This window comes from Pelodiscus sinensis, chromosome 1 (genome assembly GCF_049634645.1).
Source record: "Pelodiscus sinensis isolate JC-2024 chromosome 1, ASM4963464v1, whole genome shotgun sequence".
NCBI classification, from domain to species: domain Eukaryota; kingdom Metazoa; phylum Chordata; order Testudines; family Trionychidae; genus Pelodiscus; species Pelodiscus sinensis.
In genome coordinates this window covers 63,333,363-63,356,729 of record NC_134711.1, presented here as the reverse complement: position 1 = coordinate 63,356,729, position 23,367 = coordinate 63,333,363, and the positions used below count along the sequence as shown (strand labels likewise).

At 42.3% G+C, this 23,367-nt stretch overlaps 1 long non-coding RNA gene across 1 annotated transcript; it reads right to left on the bottom strand.

The window, feature by feature from the left end:
* Positions 1-14,976: 14,976 nt before the first annotated feature.
* LOC142826555 (uncharacterized) lies at positions 14,977-19,292 on the bottom strand. The gene is made up of 3 exons (XR_012900759.1): positions 19,232-19,292; positions 17,723-17,837; positions 14,977-16,089 (listed from the first exon to the last, which is right to left on the bottom strand). It is a non-coding gene; the product is annotated as an uncharacterized LOC142826555 (long non-coding RNA).
* Positions 19,293-23,367: the final 4,075 nt, after the last annotated feature.

Sequence of the window (23,367 nt, the reverse complement as noted above, 5' to 3'; positions counted from 1 at the left end):
GTGGGGGGGAGAGGAGGTAACTTCGCCGCCCTGCTTCCAAACTGCGCACGCGCGAGCCCCAGCCTCGCTGCGCACGGTCCCGCCCTCGCTTCACGCAGAACCTCTCCCCTCTCGCGCCCATTCCGGCCGATTTCCGCTCCCCGCCCGCATCGGGTAGTGGCGGGGGGAGGGGCAGGCACGTCTCCCTGCCAGGGTCCCGGGGTGGGGCCGAACTGATGGAGGGTTGCGGGCAAACAGGGCAAAGAGGCGCAGGGGGGAGGATGTTCTTGCACTGCCTCACTCCCTGTGCTTTGTACTAGGCATGCAATAGTGTAGCTGATTAACCTGTAAGCAAAAACTTAGAGGTTAATGCGATGAGTTACTTGCATTTCTCCGCGCTCCCTCCCCCTACTCAGTACATTTTTAAGCAGGCTAGCCAGCAGCCTGGCTCAGTCCTAGCTTGCCACAAGTCTGGCACCTACCCGTGCTGTGGCTCTGCATTTAAAGTGCATTGGGGCTGGGCCGGCAAACAGCCCAGCTCAGTTCCAACTTGCACGGGTCCAGGAGCTCAGACTTCCACCCAGACAAGAGCTGCTGCCACCCTATGCTGCTATCTTTTTAGCAGAAGCAACAGCACAGGGTGACAGGAGCAGGAACTGTTTTTTAAACTGGCTCCCCTCACAGACCAACACCTGCCTGATACTCTGCACTGATGCCTGTGATATAGAGGCAGCAGCACGGAGTAGCAGAGGGCTCTTTAGGAGTGAGGTGCACTGGCTGCTGGACCCCACCCCCGGGGGCTATAGAATAGTCAACTAACCAATAAGAATTCATAAGGTTAGTCGACTATTCAGTTAAGTGATATTTAACATCCCTAGTTTGTACCTGCTTGTGACCCACATTTGCAGTATCTGTAGACGTTGGCCCCCTAAAAGCTCTTTCTTCACCCACCTTGTTTGTTTATATGGAGTCATTTTTACCCCCCATGCACCATGTCACACCAAATGGTTCTCACTGACTTGCTCCGTTAGCCGCAACTGCCAGCATGCTCTGAGGGCTCAGGCCTTACCGTACTACCCTCTTGCCTGCCCCATTCGGGAGTAGGATTTGCATAATTGCAAATGACTCATGAATGGCATCCATTGGCAACTTATGTAGGCAAGGGCAGGCATTGCCTTCCCACAAAGACCAAGGTGGTCCCACCCATGCTCATGTACAGCTGCTGTAATAGGCCAAGGAAGGCAATGCCTTTGCCTGGTGCTGTCACCAACCCACTGCAGGACAACTAGCACACAGTCCACCTTTAGGGCAGGGGGAGCTGGCACTTGGAAAGGCTGCTGGCAGCTTGGCCCAATGCTAAGAACAATCTGGCACTCAGGGAGAGGGGATGCAAACAGGCACTGGGTGCAGCCCGGTGCGCAGGGGAACAGAGGTTCAGTCTGGTGGGCTAGGAGGGAGGGTAGTAGCAGCAGCAGCTTGGCCCATTGTGGCTGGGGTCAGGCCAAGGATCCTTTGGTCTTCAGGCTCCTCCTTAAGGCTTTTCTTTTTACAGGCAGGGGGAGAGGCTTTAGGGCTCTAGCATATGGGGACAGGGTCTTAGGGAGCAGGTGGGCATGCCTCTTTAAAGCAGTCATTCACTTGTCATCCATGCCCAGCTGGGAAAGCTGAGGCCATATGGCTTCCTGGCAGGCCAGGAAGGCTGGGGCATGGCTGCCCAACTGCTCCTGGGGCTGGAGCCTGAGCCACACAGCTGCCCTATGGATCAGTGTAGCACCAAAGCTATCTGGCTGCTCCAGAGTCTGAGGCTGTGTGAGAACTGGGGCTGTGCAGCTGCCCGGCACTGGGGGAGGAGGGGAGGCACTAGCCTTAGGCAGGGGCCAGCAGCCATGCTAGTGGGGCTGGGGTGCAGGGCAGAGACCTGTCGCCAGGTGGGCATAGAGTGGTCAGGGGCAGGCTGGGACTTCGTCCCCAAGTCAGTTGTTCACCCACTATCTCATATTGGTATCTGTATCCTTGTCATAGACTGCCTCAGAGTTTGGGGAACAAAATGAAGTCTTCCTGTGGTATTGCCATCAGTCAGGAACTGAAATAGAAGGCTAGTTCTAGGAGAATTTTGTCTAGCAATGTAGGAATTGCCCTATCTACTGGATCAGCATTATGGTCTGTATAGTTTTGTTTCCTATGTGTCTCCAACCTAGGCAAGCATCAGATTCTTCAAAAAGAAATGTAAGAAATCCCATATAAGGGGTTATAGACATATAAGGAGGAATCTGTTTCCCCACCAAGGTTTTAGCCTAATTTTAATAGTTATAGATTAGTTAAAACCATGAGATTGGTTTAAATCCTGGTCTCAACCTATGAAGAAAATAACTTTAAATTATTTTTAAAAATCTGTGGGGAAAATGTAACATTAACATTAACACAAATGCATATATCCCCAATTCTTACCCACATTTGTGCTCTGAGATCCTTGGATAATTGGTGTCATATAAATACAAAATATTATTCTGGACATACCTTATTAAGCCTTCCAACACTTACAATTTATCATTAGCTTCTATTGCCACAGGGCAGGAGACCTATTGAAGTTGAAGGACCTATGACCTTTCTTGATCCTTCTCCTCCAATTTATTAGTGTAAAATTGTCAAATATCAAAATGCCTTTTTTCTTAAAGTCACAAGTGTTCTCTCTCATTTGAATAAAATATTTTTAAAGACTTAAGTATTACAAATAAATTACTTATGTATATGATAAATACTTTGTAAGCAAATGGTTAACCTGTGTACAGATAAAGCTCTTGCTCAGAGGAAGTTCACCACAGAATACATGAAACTGACAGGAAGTTGCATTGAGGTTGTTGGCAAAGGGAGTGGGTGTGGAGGAAGTACCGGCTTTCTGTTTGCAGTACAGAGATAGACAAGAGGAAAAAAAGGATATATTTCCCCAAATTGCATGCTAGTGGAAAATTATTTGAAGTCCATAAAACTCATGATAAATTTATAGTAAATACTATCAGAGCATTGGAGCAGAGGTGGTAAAAGTGCACCAAAAGAGCATACAAATCTCAGTATTAGATGTTCCCTCTGGATTTAAGGCACCAAGCAAGTGACACAGAAATTCTTACTTTTACCTTAAAATATTTTTCTTCAGAGCATTGCACTAAAATAAAATCCAAAACATCATAAAATCTCTTCCAAAGTCTAGACAAATGTCTTGATGTTTTACAGCTAAAACCTGTACAGTACTTTGATAAAACTAGCTAAAAAATAACAACTTTTTAAAAGTACATCAGAAGCAGGAAGACTTCTAAACTTCCAGTGGGACCACTAGATGATCGAGATGCTAAAGGAGCACTCAAAGATAATGTCATTGTGAGAAACTAAGGCTACGTCTAAACTACAAAGATTTTTCGAAAGAGGATGTACAAATTCCTTTTCTGATCGCATTTTTGAAAGAGGATCTTTCAAAAGTGAAGGTAGTCTGGATACGGGGTGTTTTTTTGAAAAAAAAAACCTTTTTGGAAAAAAAACGCTCTTCCTAAAAAAAGGATGTTTACACAGTTTTTGAAAAAGGTTTTTTCCCCGAAAAAAACACGTCCAGACTACTTTCACTTTCGAAAGATCCTGTTTCGAAAATGTCATCAGAAGGAATTTGCATATCCTCTTTCGAAATCAAAACATAGTCTAGACATGCCCTAAATGAATTCTTTGCATTGGTCTTCACGGCTAAGGATGTTAGGGAGATTCCCAAATTCTTTTAAATGACAAATCTGAGGAATTGTCCCAGATTGAGGTGTCATTAGAGGAGATTTGAGAACAAGTTGATAAACTACCCAGTAACAAGTCACCAGGACCAGATAGCATTCACTCAACAGATCTAAAGACTCAAATGAGAAATGTGGAACTACTAACTGTGATTTGTAACCTAACATTTAAATGTGCTTCTGTACCAAATGACTGGAAGATAGCTAATAAGATCCTTTTTTGAAAATTGATATCACAAGTAGGGATGTAAGCAACGAGTCGACTAGAGATGTGACTAGTTACTTCCCCCCCTTGCTGTCTCTATCAGAGGCAATGGGGGGGGGGGGTGAGTATGAGAGAAAGATCAGGAGCTGGTGCTGGTGGGAGCTGGCTTAAAAGCTGGCTCCCCCCAGCATCATCTCTGGGAGGGTTGGGGAGGTAGAGATGTTGTACCAAATAAAAGCAAGCAGGATCTTATGAGGGGGATAAGGCAAAAAGCCACATTTATTGTAAAGATAATAAAAATAAAGAAAAGATAGAAGCAAACAACGTTGTTTAACTACTTATTCCTATCACTACTTAACCCTTATACACTTGTGTGTATATATATATATATATATATATATATATATATATATATATATATATATATATATATATATATATAACCATTCATTCATACATCCATTCATTCAAGTTCTGTGTATAGTTACCAGCCTGGAAGTTGCTTGTGACAGGATACTGGCCAGGTACTCTGTACACAAGTGATGGTAGTGGGGAGCGAAGTCCTGATCAGATGTGCATCTGAAGCTCCTGGTAGGCTGGCAGCAGAACCTTGGACTCTGATTCCATAGTTTTTTAGTCCAGTTCTTATAGGAATTTCTTCCTATGCCAGTCTATGGAAATTGCTGTATCATGCTGATGTCTCCAGGGTGGCTGCCAGGTGCTCATCAGTGAGCTCATCGGGTGGACCTCCAGTTTCTCCACTTGACACCTTTTGGTTGCACTGGCACCTGACGCCTTCTTCAGCCCTTTGTTGCTGTATTCTCAGGCTGGCACCTCTTAGAACCATTCACTCATCATCCAAGCACTCTCTCTCTTACATACATTCCTTAATGTTTCCCATACAATGTTTTTGTATAATAATAACTTTACATATATCAGAGTTGTAGTTACAAAAAGTTTCTGGTAATAATAACTTTACATATATCAGAGTTGTAGTTACAAAAAGTTTCTGGGTGGTATTGCTTAAAACATTCTCTGAGTGCTGAGTAAAGTTACAATGTTTTAAAGAGAACAGGCGTCAATTAAGTAACAATGCCCTTAGTCAATTACAGGGCTTGGCTCCCATAGCAGAGTTAGTGGTTTGACAATGCATTGTTACAATGTATCTTTGCAATGTCAATTTCAAGCAGCCCCTTGCACAAACTTGAGCATGCCCTGGAGCACAGAGGGGGGGGGGGGGGGGGCTGTTTCTGGTTACATAGGATTATATTTTTAACAGTTCTAAGTTACATTACCTAATACATTATATTCTAAAGGGGCAATAATAATCATAAATCTAAACATTTAACAATCTTAACAACTAATAATAATAATAAGAAGAATCCTAATAAATCTAAACACTTTAAGTTGTGGAGAACAAATTATGGGGAGTCACTTCCATTTGGGGGAATCACATTTTTAATACATTAATATGTTATCCCTACAGAGAGACAGTGGGAAATGGCATGAGCGGATACTGAAGCAGTCTCCACTTGCGCTGCTTCTGCTGCGATTCTGCTTTTGAAATGTACAAGAGCCCCAGTGGGTTAATGATTGGTCTATAAGGGCACCTCCGCCTTTGAATTATAGCAAGAGTCCAACAGGGCTCTTGTACATTTCAAAAGGAATTGTCAGACACAGAGATTAACATATTTTATTGGGGAAAGTCAACATTAGTTTCTGTAAAGGGAAAAATCATGCCTCACTAACCTACTAGAATTCTCAGGGGTGGGGAGTGTCAACAAGCATTTGGACAAAGGAGATCCACTAGATATATTTGTGACGGGGTGTGGTTACAGAAGACCCCTTTGGGGATGCTGACAAAGCCACTGACACTCTCCTTGCTCTTTGGGGCTCCTCATTACCCTGTCCTGCTGGGCCAGATCTCCTGGTCTCCTCCAGCCAAAACACAGAGCTGAGATCACCTCCCCTTCCCCTTCCCCTCCCCTCCCCCAACAAAAGAGCAATACTGACACTGAACTTCTTCAGGTCTGAGGAGAATGTAATTTTGAGCACAGATTCCAGGAAACCCCCTCTCCAAATAGGATCAGAACTCATTCAGGTAAACCCCCTTTAATGGTGAAAGGAGGATGTACACACTAATTGCTCTCTCAGGTAATTATTTACACTGGGATTGGTAGTAAATAAAAGGGATTGTATTAAGTAGAAACAGTAGGATTTAAGTGGTGTGGCAAGGTCAGTTCCATTCCTGGGGCCCAGACCCCTGTTTCAGTACACAATTCCTGCAGTCTAGGTACTGTGGCATAGGTCCCACTTGACCTTTCTGACATTGGGCTTCTGTCTCTTGGCAGAAAGGGGTGTTGGGGCACTTGCCCCTGATCAGCCTGGGCTGGGTGATTAGTCCTTCCCAGCTACCAGCTGGACTCTCTTGCTACTTGGGGGGAAGGGAGCCCATGTGCTCCCTGTTGGAGACCTTCGCTTTCCCTGCTGTCTCTGGCAATGCTGCTGTTCTCGATCAGCAGTGACTCCTCTTCCATTTCCCCCTCACCCCCAAAAGGGAAGGCTTTCTTAAGAGACCCCGTAGCTGCCTGAAGTGAAATCAGATGGCCCTTTATTGATTCATGCCTCAGCCATTCCCACTCCACCTGTGATAACATCAGGTCAGCTGTTCCTGGCTGCCCTGCAGTAGGTTATGGCTAATTAGAAGAGCGTTTTCTGCTTTGTAAAGTTGCCTCATTCCCCTTCTAATCTAGTCCTCTAGCCTGACCTCATCACAGTAGTTGCAAGTGAAAACAGACAGAGCGAAGTGAATTACAAATTTAAAATAACAGAAAACGCATAGCTATTACTAACACCCTAAAGCTTATCACAAGCTTACCCTAAAACTGTTCTTATTTCAGCTAACGCTCCAAGCCAGGGATGATCTTTTTTCTCTGGGGTCTCTGATTCATTTTCTTGGGAGTAAGAGCCTAAAAACTTTGCATCTTGAGCAGTTCTGTAAGTCCAAAGCAGATTACAAAGAGCTTCAAAAAGATCCCATGGAACTAGATGTCTGGGCAACAAAATGGCAGATCAGTTTTAGTGTTGATAAATGCAAAGTAAAGCATATTACTAAACAATCCCAACTATATGTAGGGCTATGTCTAGACTACCTCGAAGTTCTGAAAGAGGATATGCAAATTCCATGGAAATTTCCATATATTCTTCCGATCTCACTTTCGAAAGCTCCACCCCGAAAGTGAAAGAAGTCGGGACGTGTTTTTTTCGACAACCTCTTCCCCTTTTTCGAAAAGCTGCTCTCCCTCAAAAAATGAGGTTTACGTGGCTTTTTGAAAAAGGGGGGTTGCCAGAAAAAACATGTCTTGACTACTTTCACTTGGAAAGCTCTGCTTTCGAAAGTGAGATCGAAAGAAGATAAGCACATTGACATGGAATTTGCATATCCTCTTTCAGAACTTCAGCGTAGTCTAATCTTCTAGACAAGCCCTAGAAGATTATGAGAACTACATTAGCTATTACCACTCAAGAGAGAGGTCTTGAACTCATTGTGGACAGTTCTCTGAAAACATCCACTCAGTGTGCATCAGCAGTCAAAAAAGCAAAAAGAATGCTAGGAATAATTTAAAAAGGGATAGCGAATAAGATAGAGAGTATCTTATTGCCTCTATATAAATCAATGGTACACATACATCTTGAATACTGCATGCAGATGTGGTCACCTTATCTCAAAAAGATATCTTGGCAGGGCAACAAAAGTGATTAGGGGTTTGGAATGACTGCCATATGAGGAGAGATTAATGAAAATGGGATTTTTCAGATCAGAAAAGAGGAGAATAAGGGGGTATATGATAGAAGTCTGTAAAATCATTACCTGTTTTAAGAAAGTAGATACAAGGAAAATGATTTACTCGCTCCGGGTATGTCTACACTAGCCCCCTAGTTCAAACTAGGGTGGCTAATGTAGGCATTTGAACTTGCAAATGAAGCCCGGGATTTAAATATTCCCGGGCGGGTGCCATTTTTAAATCCCCTTAGTTCGAACTGACTGCCCATGGCTACATGCGGCAGTCAGAATTAATCCAAACTAAGTCCTTAGCTTGGATTAACTGTTACATCTCATTGCAGGAGGAGTAACAGTTAATCCGAACCAAAGACTTAGTTCGGATTAACTTCTGACTGCTGCGTGTAGCCGTGGGCAGTCAGTTCAAACTAAGGGGATTTTAAAATGGCGCCCGCCTAGGAACATGCAAATGAAGCCCGGGATATTTAAATCCCGGGCTTCATTTGCAAGTTAGAATGCCTACATTAGCCACCCTAGTTCAAACTAGGGGGTTAGTGTAGACATATGCTCCCATACACAAGAACTAGAGGGTCACTAATGAATTTAATAGGTAGCAGATTTAAAACAAACAAAAGGAAGTATTTCTTCACACAATGCACAATTATTCTGTGGAACTGCTTGCCAGAGGATGTGGTGAAGACCAGGACTTCAACAATGTTCCAAAAAGAGCTAGATAAATTCATGGAGGATAAATCCATCAATATCTATTAGCCAGGATGGGTAGGGATAGTGTCGGTAGCCTCTGTTCGTCAGAATCTGGGAATGGGTGACAGGTGAGGGATCACTTGATGATTATCTGTTCTATTCATTCCCTCTAGGGCACCTGGCATTGGACACTGTTGTAAGACAGGACGCTGGGCCAGGTGGACCTTTGGTCTGACCCAGTATGCCTATTCTTATGACAATTCATCCTTGTAGGTGACAGAAAATTTATGAGAGCTCAGGTCACAAGAAATCAAATACAGAGAGGGTTCATTCTTTTAAAATTATTTTTACTGTGAAAGAGACTACTCTGAGACATATTAGTTGCTAAACAACGTAAACTTGAATTTATCTAGTTTTTTTAACCCTGTTAAAGTCCTGGTCTTCACCACATCCTTTGGCAAGGAGTTCCACATGTTGACTATTCACAGTACATTTACTGATCAAAGGCGAGAATATTTGTGTCTCAGTATTGTTTTCTTTTAGGGTATATTTTTGTCAGCTCCCTCAGAAATTCAATATATAGATTAAAAATGCAAATTGGAAGTGTGGCAAAGCTCTGTCCGCACCCCACGTGTCCTGCACATCTAGGTAGCTTTTATATGCCTCAGAGGCTCACTGTGACCCTCCACACAACCTTGTGCCCTTTACTAGAGGCATGGGTCACCGCTTACTGAGCCATCCTCATCATAGACAAATCCAAGGACTGGGGTGAAGCCTCTCCATGGTCATAATCATAGTCATAGTCTCCCGCACCTTCCTCCCCTCCCCCGAGCAGACTGTGTAGTAATGTGGGGAGGGTTGGGGCCCAGGCCTGATCACTACTCTTGGTTCTAGTCTAGAGACCCTAAGGCAGTAAAAAGACTGATGGAGTTGAATGTGGGGAGGATGAAAGGACTGATAGATTTGAGGTCTGTTGAAGGATTGGTGGACTTGTGGGGGAAAAAATATGGAGTTGGGTTGTTTTATGGGGGCAAAAGAAATATGGAATTGATGGATTTTTCTGAGGAAGTGAGGAATCAGATCAGGAAGTGATCCTGAGGCTGATCAAAGGCGATCAAGGGAATAAAGGATCAAACACTCGCAGACACACAATCCCAACTGCCACCGAAACTAAGATCACCTGAAATCAGAATAAAAATTCAAAATTTAAACAGTCGAGCAAACTCACTCATACCAAACGCTAGTACACTCACCTGGCAGTCTGTTCAGTGGCAGGATTTCTTGTTCTCTCTCTTAAACTCCGCTGTCTGCAGCCCCTGTCTGCTTCACTGGGCAAACTGGTGAAATAGTCTGAGGTAAATAGGATGAAATTTAATAAGGACAAATGCAAAGTACTCAACTTAGGAAGGAACAATCAGTTTTACACATACAGATGAAAAGTGACCGTCTAGGAAGGAGTACTGCAGAAAGGGATATAGGAGTCATAGTGGACCACAAGCTAAATATTGAGCCGACAGTGTGACAGTGTTGCAAAAAAAGCAAACATGTTTCTGGGATGTATTAACAAAAGTGTTGTGAACAAGACACAAGAAGTCATTCTTCTGATCTATTCTGCACTGATTGGGCCTCAGAGTATTGTGCCCAGTTCTGTGACCAGAGTATTGTGTCCAGTTCAAGAAAGATGTGGAAAAATTTGAGAGGGTCCAGAGAAGACAGGGGAGATTCCAAAAGACTGGAAAAGGGCAAATATTGTGCCCATCTATAAAAAGGGGAATAAGAACAACCCAGGAAATTATAGACCGGTCAGTTTAACGTCTGTCCCAGGGAAGATAATGGAGCAGGTAATTAAGGAAATCGTATGCAAACACTTGGAAAGTAATAAAGTGATAGGGAATAGCCAGCATGGGTTTGTGAAGAACAAGTCATGCCAAACTAATCTGATAGCTTTCTTTGATAAGATAACGAGCCTTGTGGATAAGGGAGAAGCGGTGGATGTCATATACCTAGACTTTAGTAAGGCATTTGATACGGTCTCGCATGATATTCTTATTGATAAACTAGGCAAATATAACTTAGATAGGGCCACGATAAGGTGGGTGCATAATTGGCTGGATAACCGTAGTCAGAGAGTTGTTGTTAACGGTTCTAAATCCTGCTGGAAAGGGATAACAAGTGGAGTTCCTCAAGGGTCTGTTTTGGGACCCGTACTATTCAATATCTTCATCAATGATGTAGATATTGGGATAGAGAGTACGCTTATTAAGTTTGCAGATGATACCAAACTGGCTGGGGTTGCGACTTCTTTGGAGGATAGGGACATAATTCAAAATGACCTTAGCAAGTTAGAGAAATGGTCAGAGGTAAACAGGATGAGGTTTAATAAAGAGAAATGCAAAGTGCTCCACTTAGGAAGGAACAATCAGTTCCATACATACAAGATGGGAAGCGACTGTCTAGGAAGGAGCATGGCGGAAAGGGATCTAGGGGTCATAGTGGACCACAAGTTGAATATGAGTCAACAGTGTGATGCTGTTGCAAAAAAAGCAAATATGATTCTAGGTTGTATCAACAGGTGTGTTGTAAGCAAAACTCGTGAAGTCATTCTGCCGCTCTATTCTGCACTAGTTAGGCCTCAGCTGGAGTACTGTGTCCAGTTCTGGGCGCCACATTTCAAGAAAGATGTGGAGAAATTGGAAAGGGTACAGAGAAGAGCGACAAGAATGATTAAAGGTCTAGAGAACATGACCTATGAAGCCAGGCTTCATGAACTGGGCTTGTTTAGTTTGGAAAAAAGAAGATTAAGGGGGGACATGATAGCGGTTTTCAAATATCTAAAAGGGTGTCACAAGGAGGAAGGCGAAAATTTGTTCCTCTTGGTTTCTGAGGACAGGACAAGGAGTAATGGGCTTAAAGTGCAGCAGGGGAGGTTTAGATTGGACATTAGGAAAAAATTCCTAACTGTCAGGGTGGTCAAATATTGGAATAAATTGCCAAGGGAGGTGGTGGAATCTCCCTCTCTGGAGATATTTAAGAACAGGTTAGATAGACATCTGTCAGGGATGGTGTAGACGGAGCTTGATCCTGCCTTGAGGGCGGGGGGCTGGACTCGATGACCTCTCGAGGTCCCTTCCAGTCCTATTATTCTATGATTCTATGATTCTATGAAGAGCAACAAGAATGATTAAAGGTCTAGAGAACATGAGCTATAAGGGAAGACTGAAAGAACTGGGTTTGTTTAATTCAGGAAGGAGAAGACTGGGAGGGGACATGATAGCGATTTTCAGGTATCTAAAAGGGTGTCACAAGGAGGAGGGAGAAAAATTGTTCTCCTTGGCCCCTGATGAAAGAACAAGAAGCAATCGACTTAAACTTCAGCAAGGGAGGTAGGTTGGACATTAGGAAAAACGTCTTGCCTGTCAGGGTGGTTAAACACTGGAATAAATTGCCTAGGGAGGTTGTGGAATCTCCATCTCTGAAGATATTTAAGAGCAGGTTAGACAGGCATCTATCAGGGATAATCTAGAATGGTGCTTGGTCCTGCCATGAGGGCAGGAGACTGGACTTGATGACCTCTCGAGGTCCTTTCCAGTACTAGTATTCTATGATTTTTTTCTAAAAAGAGCTCCTTGATAAAAGGCTGTCATTACATTACTGGGTAACGCTAATAACTTTACTCTGATTGTCTTCAGCCAGGTTGTCTGGGTGTAATAGGGCAGAATTTAGCACTGTATGTATATTTCAGTTTAATTATTGCCATTGAAACACCACTATCTCTGAGGTAGAATGCAGCAGCTGCTCTGTGTCAGCAACTCAGAAGTTTAATGGGCATGTGCCAGAAAATGTTATGCTGGCTGAATGCCAATGAACTGCAGTGTACTTTTCTAGACATTTATCCCAAGAGGAATAGAAATGTCACTTGGCCAGTCTGGTTGGATGCTTTACTTTTAGGGGAAGCAAAGTCCTTGTCTTATCTGGTAAGTGGACCAAATAGCTTGATGTTTCTTCCAGGGAATGTTTATCATACCAGAGCATGATTTTGATAGTATACATGATAAAGGGACAGCTTTTGCAATTCTTAAGAAATGGTTGGGAGTATTATTTTGTGAGTTTAGATAATGACACGAATATTATTTAGAATTCAGCAATTGCCATTTGGCATTTCTCGGCTTGACAAAGCCCTGGCTGGGTTGATTTAGTTGAGATTGGTCCTGGCTAGAGCAGGGGGCTGGACTTGATGACCTTCTGAGGTCTTTTCCAGCTCTATGGTTCTATATGCCTCTGCTAACAGAGGTATGTAAAATAGGCTACCGACATAGTCAATGAAGCCGGGATTTAAATATCTCCGGCTTCATTAAAATAAAAATGGCCTCCGCACTGTGCTGGCTCAGCTGATAGTCGGCACAGCACGCGAGTCAAGACGCAGATTGATCGACAGGGGAAGCCTTTGTCGACCACTCCCTTATGCCTCGTAAAACGAGGTTTACAGGAGCGGTGGACAAAGGCATTCCCTGTCGACCGATCCGCGTCTTGATTCGTGCGCTGTGCCGACTTATCAGCTGAGCCGGCACAGTGCGGCGGCCATTTTTATTTTAATGAAGCTGGGGATATTTAAATCCCGGCTTCATTGACTATGTCGCATAGCCTATTTTACATGCCTCTGTCGGCTGAGGTATGTAATCTAGACATACCCTGAGAGAAGCAAGAGACAGTGGGAGGATCACTGAGAGCCTCTGAGGCATACCAAAAATCTGCCACAGCACAGGACCCAGGGGATATGATCGGAGCTCTGCCACAGTATCTAGTTGGAACTAGAGAGGGATTGTAATTACCTAAGAGAGAATGTAGCCAGAATCGGAGCTAGCACACCTAATTTGCAAAATATCTCACTGTGTATTTTAATGATTTCAAGTGATCGGGACCTTGACTTTACTTTTCTTCCAAGAGACAATATGTCCAGCAATAAGCACGTCAAGAGTAAGTAGTTCAATGCTGACTCAGAAAGAGGATTACTGCCCCCTGAATCATCAACTCTACTTCCTGCAGTACCTGGATTTTTCTTAGAAGTCTACTATCAAAGGCACAACCCTGGTTAACTTATGAAAGCAGATGAAACCACATTTCAAGATACTAAGACTGCATAGAGTTTAACAAACCAAAACCCAGTTTCTCCCAGATGGTTCGGAATTACACATTACTGGAAACTGACACAAAGCCTCTCTCATCTTTGCTTTTATATACTTTGTAGAACACTGCATCTAAAATAAAACCTAAATGGTGCAGGTAATAAAGAAAGCACTTGGGCCAAGTCTTGCAGGTCTGCATTGAAGTAAATGAGAGTTTTGCCTGAGTTAGAACTGAGATTCAGGGATTGTGCTGATGGGCTTAACAGGTGACGGAGTCCAGCCCAACTTGATCAGAAGGATAGGGTAATAAGTTAGAGGGTGTCCTAGTCACTCTGAAGACCACTCTTTCCCCTGGGAAGAGAAAAATTATCTTACCTTGCCAAAAAAGGATGCCATTTAAACTTGAAAAAACAATGTTCTTGAACCTTAAAAACAATACTTTGAATTGTATGTCAGTTTCAAAATGCTGGCAACCTTTTGGTTATTTCCTTCATATTTGAAACAGTCTCTAAAGGCCAAATTCAAAGCTTGTTAAAGTCAATGGGAGTTTTTCCATTGACTTCAACAGTGTTTGGAGGAGGCCTTAAATTAAAAAAATCTTCCAAAACCATGACATGTTTAACAAAATTGATATTTTAAAATCATATCTCCATTTCTGTTTTGACCCAAATTAGAGCAAGAATTAGTATATTTAATAATGTCATGTCTAAAATATTCTGTATTTCTTTTGTCTTTCTTCTGCTCCCAACTGCAGAATTCAGTTAGCACATTGGCTTATATTAAAATACAAATGTGATTTTTTTTTCTTCTTGCCAGCTTCAGAATCCAACCTTAGACTCAATGGGCCCAAAGCACTCCTGGTGTTATGCCACTGAAATAACTTGAAATCACTTAAGTTACATTAGGAATTAATTGGGCACATTTTTTGTTTGCTTGATGCCCAGCTTGATCAGCAGAACAAAACATAGAGCCTGGTCAGCAGAATTTATTTTATCCCCTCATTAGGGTGATTTTCTTCTTGGTTAATTTTTAGCTTTCCTTGTAGTTAAGTTCTGCATTGCCATATATATCCTTTGGCTGGGAAAGATGTTCTCACTGGACATAAGCCAGAGGACAGGGGGGGATGTCTAGAATAAGAGTATATGTTATTTTTTATTCTTGTAAAAAAACCCATGAAGATTATTCATGAACATTTTTCACAAAAATGAATCCTTTTTTGGTCAAAAACAATACTTCAGATTAAAATATTGTATTTGTCAACTTTAGTCTGATAAAAACAGGATGACTTTTCATGAAAATGTTTTCCAATTAAATTTTTTAGTTGAAATTTAAAATTTCAGTGAAAAAAATTATTTAAAAATATCAAAGTTTTGATTTTTTTAATCACCTTTATTATTTCTGAAGGGTGTATATGACACATTTTTGAACCATTGTTCCAGGATTTGGCCCATGATCTGGTTTTTGACGATTTCAAGACTTTTTCACATTGTATTATAATCAATGGAAATCTTTTCTTTCTTCTCTGTCCACATACAATGTGATTGGATGTACATCAGATCACCATTGCTGAAAGTGAGGGGTGCCAAGGGAGTCACACACTCAGCAATTTATTTTTTTAAATCAAGCTGGGTTGCGGAGGAGTTCACTTTAAACACTGTTTTACCAAAGCTGCTATTTCTAGATTGATAGACCCTTCCTCTGCCCCTTTTTTCAGGCCACTTGACGTCTTTGTTAATATCCTGTGCCTATTGTGATTTATTTCTTTCATTTGAAGATGACGTCTCTATTATTATATTTCTTGGCTTTGTGTTATTTATAAAACTCAGCAAGTAAATAAATAACAAAATGCCAGCCTTCCAGTCCTTTCCATAAGATGAGTAGCACACAACATTTCACATGGTTTGAAGCATACAAGAACCACAAACACCAAAAATGTTCTGAGATTATCAACAGTGGCCTGCCATCCTGATGTCAAGAAGGTAAAGCAGGAGACGTGAATGATCTACACATTCCAATTTACTGATGATTTCAATAGCACAAGGTTCTGGGTCCTAGTTTACTTCTAGTGGTTGTCAAGTATTACTGAGCACAGCTTTCTAATACAAGTTAGACCTCCCTGGTCCGGCATCCTCAGGACCTGACCATTCCTGGACAAGGGAGTTGGCAATACCAGGCGAGCTTTGGGAGGGGGGATGTCAGCCTTCCCACGGGGCTTTTCTCCCCAGCCACCCGGCACCACTGTCCCCAGGCAGCCCAGCAGACTCTGGCCCCACAAGCTCCCCCAGCCCGCCAGCTTTGCTGCCCTACAAACTCTAGCAGTCCCACTGGCTTTGCTGCCCCACCAGCTGTGGGCTCTAAGGCCCCATGAGTTCTGACAGCCCCAGCTGCCCTGCCCCATAGGCTGCAGCCTCTGCTCCCCGGTGGGCTCTGTTTCCCTGCCGGCTGGCTCCGCTCCTAGCTGCCAGCAGCCTCTTCTGCTGGTGTTCTCTGGTTCAGCAGCATCCATGGTCCTGCACAGAGGTCCAACCGGTTCTAATAAAAGCCAGATATTTAACGTATAATTATATTCAACATAAAATATAGGCCTAAATTCTCAGCTGTATATGTGGGAATTACAAACAGTTCAGAAGGGTGTTGATGGATTCAAACGTGTCTTCAAGCTAGGTGACGATTTTAAATTACCGTTATATTTCACTACTCTGTGGCAGAGGTGCATCAGGAAAATCTCCTAGTGTGATTTGCAGTAGCCTGAAGGCTGTTCTAACTTGTGCCCATTGCACCTAGGATAGCTAGGATAAAGAGATGCCTGGGGCACACCCCGTGCCATGGCCATGCCCCCTACTTCAGTCATAAGGAAAGGGATAATGTAGGAGATGTTAGACTGGCTTTGTAACATCTGTACTGGAGTAATAAAAGCTGTACTGGCTTTGAAGTTGCTTAGTGTCAATAGTAAAGAGGTTGGGCCATGATCTTAATCATCTAACCTAAAATTAAACATGTCTTTAAAAAATTGTGTTGTATTTTATTTTTTTGCTTCTCATCATTGCTATAAAGATTTATTTGATCCTGCTTTTCTTAACTGTTCTTGCTGTCATCTACATAATTCTCTTTTCATTAAAAAAAGAACCAATTGACGTTTGTGGCATGCCTAAGAATGCAAGACTGGTTCCAAAATGAACAGAATATTAGCTGTAGTAATATATAATGTATTCCAGACTCCATTATATTTTATTCCATTATTTTACAATATAGTAAACTTTCCCCCTTGCCCTGTATGTTTTATTTTGTCTCCCTTTCCTTTCAATGCAGCAATTTGAAGATGTTTTCAAGTGAGCTCAGAAGTGTGGGTTTGAGATATAATCAACTTTAAGACAATTTTTAAGTTCTGCTACTGCTGCCATAAAACTAAAACCTGTTCCCTGAGATCAGCACTTGATCTCATTTTATTCATTTATGCCCCTTTTGTGGCAGAAAACAAAAAGGGATGTAGCTGCTTCTTGAAGACACTTTTGTCAAACCCATCTTTATTTCAGATTCTTCCTTACATAGCATAGAGTTCCAGGGAAGATTAGTGCCTCTTGTTTATAAGTCAATTTGTAAATTATTCTCATGATTGTTTGTTTGGATTTTTTTACTTTTATTGTGTGGATTTAGTGCTGCAGTGAAAGACCTCAAACTGGAAGCCTTCCGCAGGCCTGCTGATGGGGAGGCAAAGAGAGCAATTGCCCTGAGCCCGGTGATTCAAAGGGGTCCAGATCTCCCAGCTGCCACCTCTGCTACTGTGGCAGCAGCGACAGTGGCCGGAGCTCTGGGTAGGGTTGCCAGATGATTTCCACAAAAATACCAGACACACTTGACATTACATCACAATCTACATTACATCTTATTTAGAAAATACCAGACATTTCTATTTTCTCATTTCTATTTTCTCAATTTGTTTCCTGAACAGAAAGCTCAAATACTGGACTGTCTGGTTCAAAACCAGACACCTGGCAACCCTTGCTCTGGGCCCTCTGAATGGCTGCTAGAGTGTTGGAGTGCTGCTCCACGTGTCTCTGTGTTCCGGGGGAGGAGGAGATGCACTGTGGTCTGGCCAGCATCAAGGACTGACTGCCCTCGGTCCCACCCTTTTGAGGGGTGCAGAGCCGGCCCCCACACACCTTACCTTGGAGCCCGGGGTGGCTGTTGGCACTGCTGGGCTTCTGTTTTGTGGCAGTTATAACTTCCCCATTACGCCAGACTCCTGGCAATGCTTCAGCTCCATCCTAAGGTTAGAATCTCTGCAGGCAGGGCCCAGATGTACATAATTGTGAAATTCAATAGGAAGTATGCTATATACATCGCTCAGCTGTTCCAATCAAGTGACAATCTTTTTCCACTGCACAAAACTAATACCAAAAATCAACTGATAACCCACTAACACTCCTGCCAGCTGCCTCTTTTGCCCTACTTCCTTTCTTTCCTCATTATGAATGGAGAGGTGTTAACAAGCCATTTTGCCTTGAATGGTCCCTGGAAATAAGAATATGAGGTAGTCCTACCTGTGTCTGTCCCAGGATATTAGAAAGACAAGGTGGGTGAGGTAATATCTGGATGGGTATCTAAACAACCTTTTAGCCCAAGCCCCTTAGCCTGAGTCAGGTAGCATGGCTCAGTCATGGGTGACTAATTGCACTATAATTATTTCCTCATGAGGCTTTGTCTACACTGCAGGGTTTTTGCTCAAGAAGCCTTTTGCAGAAGAGATCTTCCGCAAAAACTTCTTACACAAAAGCTCATTCAGACCTCAAAGCGCATTGCAAAAGCGATGTACTTTTGCGCAAGAGAGCGTCCACACTGCATGGACACTCTTGTGCAAGAAAGCTCTGATGGCCTTTCACAGAATGGCCATCAGATCACCTGTGCTTTTGCCAATAGGGTTTTCTTGCACAAAGTCCCCTTCGCTCCCTACAAGCAAGAGCTGTAGCATAAAAAGGAGTTATTCCTCATGGGGAGAGGAATAACTCTACAGCAAAAGCCCTCTGTTCTGCCAATTTACTTGTACAACAACACGCTTGAGGTGTGGATCCTCTGTCGGTTTTTGCGCAAAAATGGCCGTTTTTGTGCCAGAACCTTGTCGTATAGATGTAGCCTCAGAGTATATTTCTCAGACTTGACAGAGAGCTCTGCATTAGCTTGAAAGCTTGTCTCTCTCACCAACAGAAGTTGATCCAATAAGATATATTAATACCTCACCCACTTTGTCTCTCACAGAAAAACAAAAATATTTTTGCTTCAACATTTGTGGTTCATTAAAATTAAGAACATCTTAACACCACAATCCTGCTACTTCAAACCCTGGGCTCTGTAGAAGTTTTACTCTGTGGCTTTTGCTAATAGACTGAAGTTGGGATACAAATTCCTCAGTCCCACTGTAGGCTACCAGACTTACAGCTCCACTGTCACAACGGGGAACAACAGATTATTCCAACAGTAAGCAAGAAACAGCTCATAATGACTTAAACAGAGTTCTCAAACTGTGGTACATGTACTGGTTGTACATGGCTGCAACCACATGATCTATGGATTGGTTAAAGGTATAGTATAAGAATCCATTATAAAGGGTGGGCAATAAAAAAGCAGTGGCCTGCCAGGGGTTAGTCCCTGGTACCGCTGCTGCGGCCACTATGCTTACCTGTGCCTCCACAGATATCTGACGATCATAGCTTTCATTTGTCGCAGATCACCATTCTCAGTCACTGAGAGCTGTGATTATCCAATACCTGCAGAGGCATAGGTAAACATAGCAGTTGTGGCCTGCCAGGGATTTACCCTGCAGATTAGATCTGGCCATGGGCCAGAATTTGTCCACCCTTGCATTATAACCATACCAATCAAAATGCCAAAGATGATTTGCCAAGTACTTTTGAGCTTTTGATGTGTCACTCTTGGTCTTAAAGTCTGAGATCACTGAATTAGCTCTTTTTAAAACGTCTGTATCAATGTACAGTTGTCAGTTTACCTGTAACAGATATTCCTAGCTCTACAAAAATTAAGGACCCAATCCTGAATTGCTCATCATAACTCTCACTGAATTATGAAGGGGCAAGAATCTTCGGTTCATAAAAATTCAATTAGTTTGACAGAATCTCAAAAGTTCTTGAACAACATATTTTCCTAGTTTTCCTCCAGTTCTGGTAACATCAATAGTGTAACTTTAGAGGAGCTATAACAGTTTTTAATAGCTGAGGATCTGACCCATTTTTGTCTTATCAGCCATGAAGAGCTATAAATGCATAGATGATGAGGATGGAAGGACTGCTGTGGTCAGCACATCTGTCCTTCTGCATTATACAGATCATAAACTAGCCTGGTGTTTGAACTAGGGCATAGCTTTTGGAAACACATCCAATCTTGATTTAAAAATTTCAATTGATGGAGAATCAACCAAAACCCTGAATAATTTGTTCTAATTGTTCTAATTATTTACCTTGACTGTTATTAGAAATGTGTACTTTATTTGCAGTCAGAACTTGTCTAGTTTCAACTTCTAGCCATTGGATCTTGCTATATCTTGACTAAATTGATGAGTCCACTCTTAAATACTTGTTACCCATGCAGGTTCTCACAGACTGTGATCAAGACACCCCTTAACTTTCTCTTTGTTGAACTGAATAGATTGAGCTCCTCAAGCCTATCACTTTATGGTATGTTAGACAATCTAATAATTCCCATGACTCTTCTTTGAACCCTCTCCAATGTATCAACATTCTTCTTGAATTGTGAACACCAGGACTGGTCACACTAATGCTAAATAGGGAGGTCACATAACCCCTGCTTTTATTCAATATTCCCTTTTATATATCCAACGGTTGCATTAACCCTTTGGGTCAGAGCATTGCACTAGGAGATCATGTTCACCTGATTATCAGCCTTGAACCCCAAGTCATTTTCAGAGTCACTGCTTTCCAAGATAGAATCACCTATCCTGCAGGCATGGCCTGCACTGTTCCCAGATCTATCCAGCTACATTTAGTTATATTAAAACACATATTATTTGCTTGGCCCAGTTTATCATGTGACCCAGATAGTCCTTATCAGTGGCTTGTCTTAGTTGTTATTTACTTCTCCCCCGATTTTAGTTTCTTCTGCAGATTTGCTAAGTGATAATTTTATGTTTTCTTCCAGGTCATTGATAAAACTATTTTATAGTGTAAGCCCAAGAAACAATCCTTGCAAGACCTCATTAGAAAGACTCTTGCTCCGTGATGATTCTCTATTTATGGTTACATTTTGAGAACTGTAAAAAGGGGTAGTCCTGTGGCACTTTAGAGACTAGCAAAAGTATATAGCATCATGAGGTTTTGTGGGCAAAACCCACTTCCTCAGATGATGAGCTGGAGTAGAAATAACAGAAACCAGGTATTTTATAACAGAAAAAAGTATCTGTCAATTGCAGAGCCAATGCTAATGAGGCTAATTAAGTGGTCTGGAAGTGTCCCATACTTGGCTTTTGATGTAAAAATACAGTGTTAGAGGCAAGGGAGATTGGCTTTATAATACAATATCCAGTTAATGTCTTTGTTGAAGCCCAGGGAAAGTGTCAGATTTGCAGATGAATGTTAACTCCGCATTCTCTCTCTGTAATTGTCTGGTGAAATTCCCTTGTGGAAGAATGGCTACTTTAAAATCTGTGATTGAGTGCCCAGGTAAGTTAAAATGTTCCCCTAAAGGTTTATATGTGTTACCATTTCTGATGTCTGATTTGTGTCCATTTATCCTTTTTCATAGACACTGTCCACTTTGGCCAATATACATGGCAGAGGGGCATTGCTAGCACTTGATGGCATATATCACATTAGAGGATATATGTGATATGATATATGTCATCAAGTGCCAGCAATGCACTGCATTAAACAAATAATAGTAAATTCCAAATGGCTCACTTTTCTTTCCTCTTACCATATTACTTCCCTCTTTAAATTTACAGCGTACAAGCAGCTTGATCTCACCACCAAGCTTTTACAACTTCTCCCCATCTACAGCTCATCTCTCATTTCCTCCTTCTCTCTCCAGTTCCTCTGCTCTTCCCAGACTCTCTTAACTATTTCCTTTTTTGCCCTTCTCTTTCATTTGCATGACTTCTTCCCTCACATTCGGTAACTAACTGCATGTAAAACAAGAAGTCCAGTGGCACTTAAAGACTAACAAATTTATTAGGGCATACATTTTTGTGAGATACAACTCATTTCTTCAGATGCTTGAAGAGAAAAGAAAAAAAAGGAAGGGATACAGAGATGGGAGTGTGACATCAGTGCTAATTAAATCAGAATGGATGTGGCTCACCTCGAACAGGGATGAGAAAGTGAGAGTACCTGAAGGAGAAGTTACCAATTGTAATGTGTTTCTGGTGTGGGTGTGAAGTTGGCAGTAAGTATTTGTAAAGGGCTTATTATAATGTACTACATTTTAAGAAAAGCCTCGTTAGAATTCATTTATTTCACAAATTCTTGTAATGTCTATCTCCTCAGAAATGAAGTCTGCACCCCTTCATATTCAAGCAATTTACAGCATATAATATAAGATGGCTCTGGTCTGCTTAAAGATCAGACAAGTGGGAAAGCCTTTGGGTAAGAAGACACTTGAGGATTTCAGGGTGGGGGAATCCAGGCTCTGTGCCCCCTACCCTGCACCTGAGCTGCATGTTCTAGAGGGCTGCTCTAAATTGGATTCTGGTCTTAACTGGCACGTCTGGGTAGTAGAAAAGAGGCATAAAAGGTACCTCTGTAACTCCTTCCGTTCTTCCACTGAGTAGAGCTTGGCTGCATCTATTGTAGGATTTAGGTTCTGATCCTGTAAAGAGATTACTTCCATGTATTCCTTTGTGGGATTGAAACATTACTTTATAAATGCAGTGCAGAAAATTGATTTCCTCTGTGTTTGTACAGTAACATGTACCCATGCAATTCTCTGTAAACAAAAAGTATCAAAGAACAGAAAACCTCAGAAATGCAGGTCTGGCCTAACCATGAGGCGAACTGAGGCGGCCGCCTCAGGAGCCAGACTGGGGGGGGGGGGGAAGGGGGGCACCACTAGGACCCAGAGTGTAGAAAATTGTGTCTGCTGCTGGCGCATGTGTATTCTCTCTGCTCTAGATGCACAGAGATGGTGGAGTGCTGTGCTGGAGAAAGAGGGCAGAATTGAGACCTTTCAAAGTTTTGGCCCAAGCGAGGGGGTATGGGGGTGTCATTTGAGCTGCCTGCCTCAGGTGCCAAAATGTTGCGGAAATGCCTTATTTTCCATCAGAATCATGCAATATCTTCAAATTCATTATGAACATTAGCCAATTATTATTCTTATTCTGCAGCTGCATTTTGCATTGCTGTTGTTATAGAATTAATTTCTAGCTGAGTTTCTTTCAAAAAACAAAGTGTAATTTAGAGATCATTTTAGGCATGTTTCCCATTGTTCAGTATGTCTCTTGAAAACGGTCCTTGGGGGGGGTGTCTAAAAGTTTGTCATTAAGAGATAATTAGAGTGTAAAGGTGTTATAGTGGAATTGTAGGAACTTGGTGAGGGGGCGGGGGAAGAATTGTGTGTTAAACTAAATTCAGCTCTGGGTTATTCAAAATGTTAAATTCTTTCTCTTCCAAAGAGATGATCTTATGGCAACCCTTCATGCCTGTTTGAAATACATTATGGATTCCATTGTACCAGCTTCCCACAGTCTGATGAAATGGGTATGCAGAACCACATCCTTTTGACAGGCTAGCTTTTTGAGAGTGAAATTGTGCCTAAGGTATTAGTTTTCCACTGTACAGGGTGAGTGTG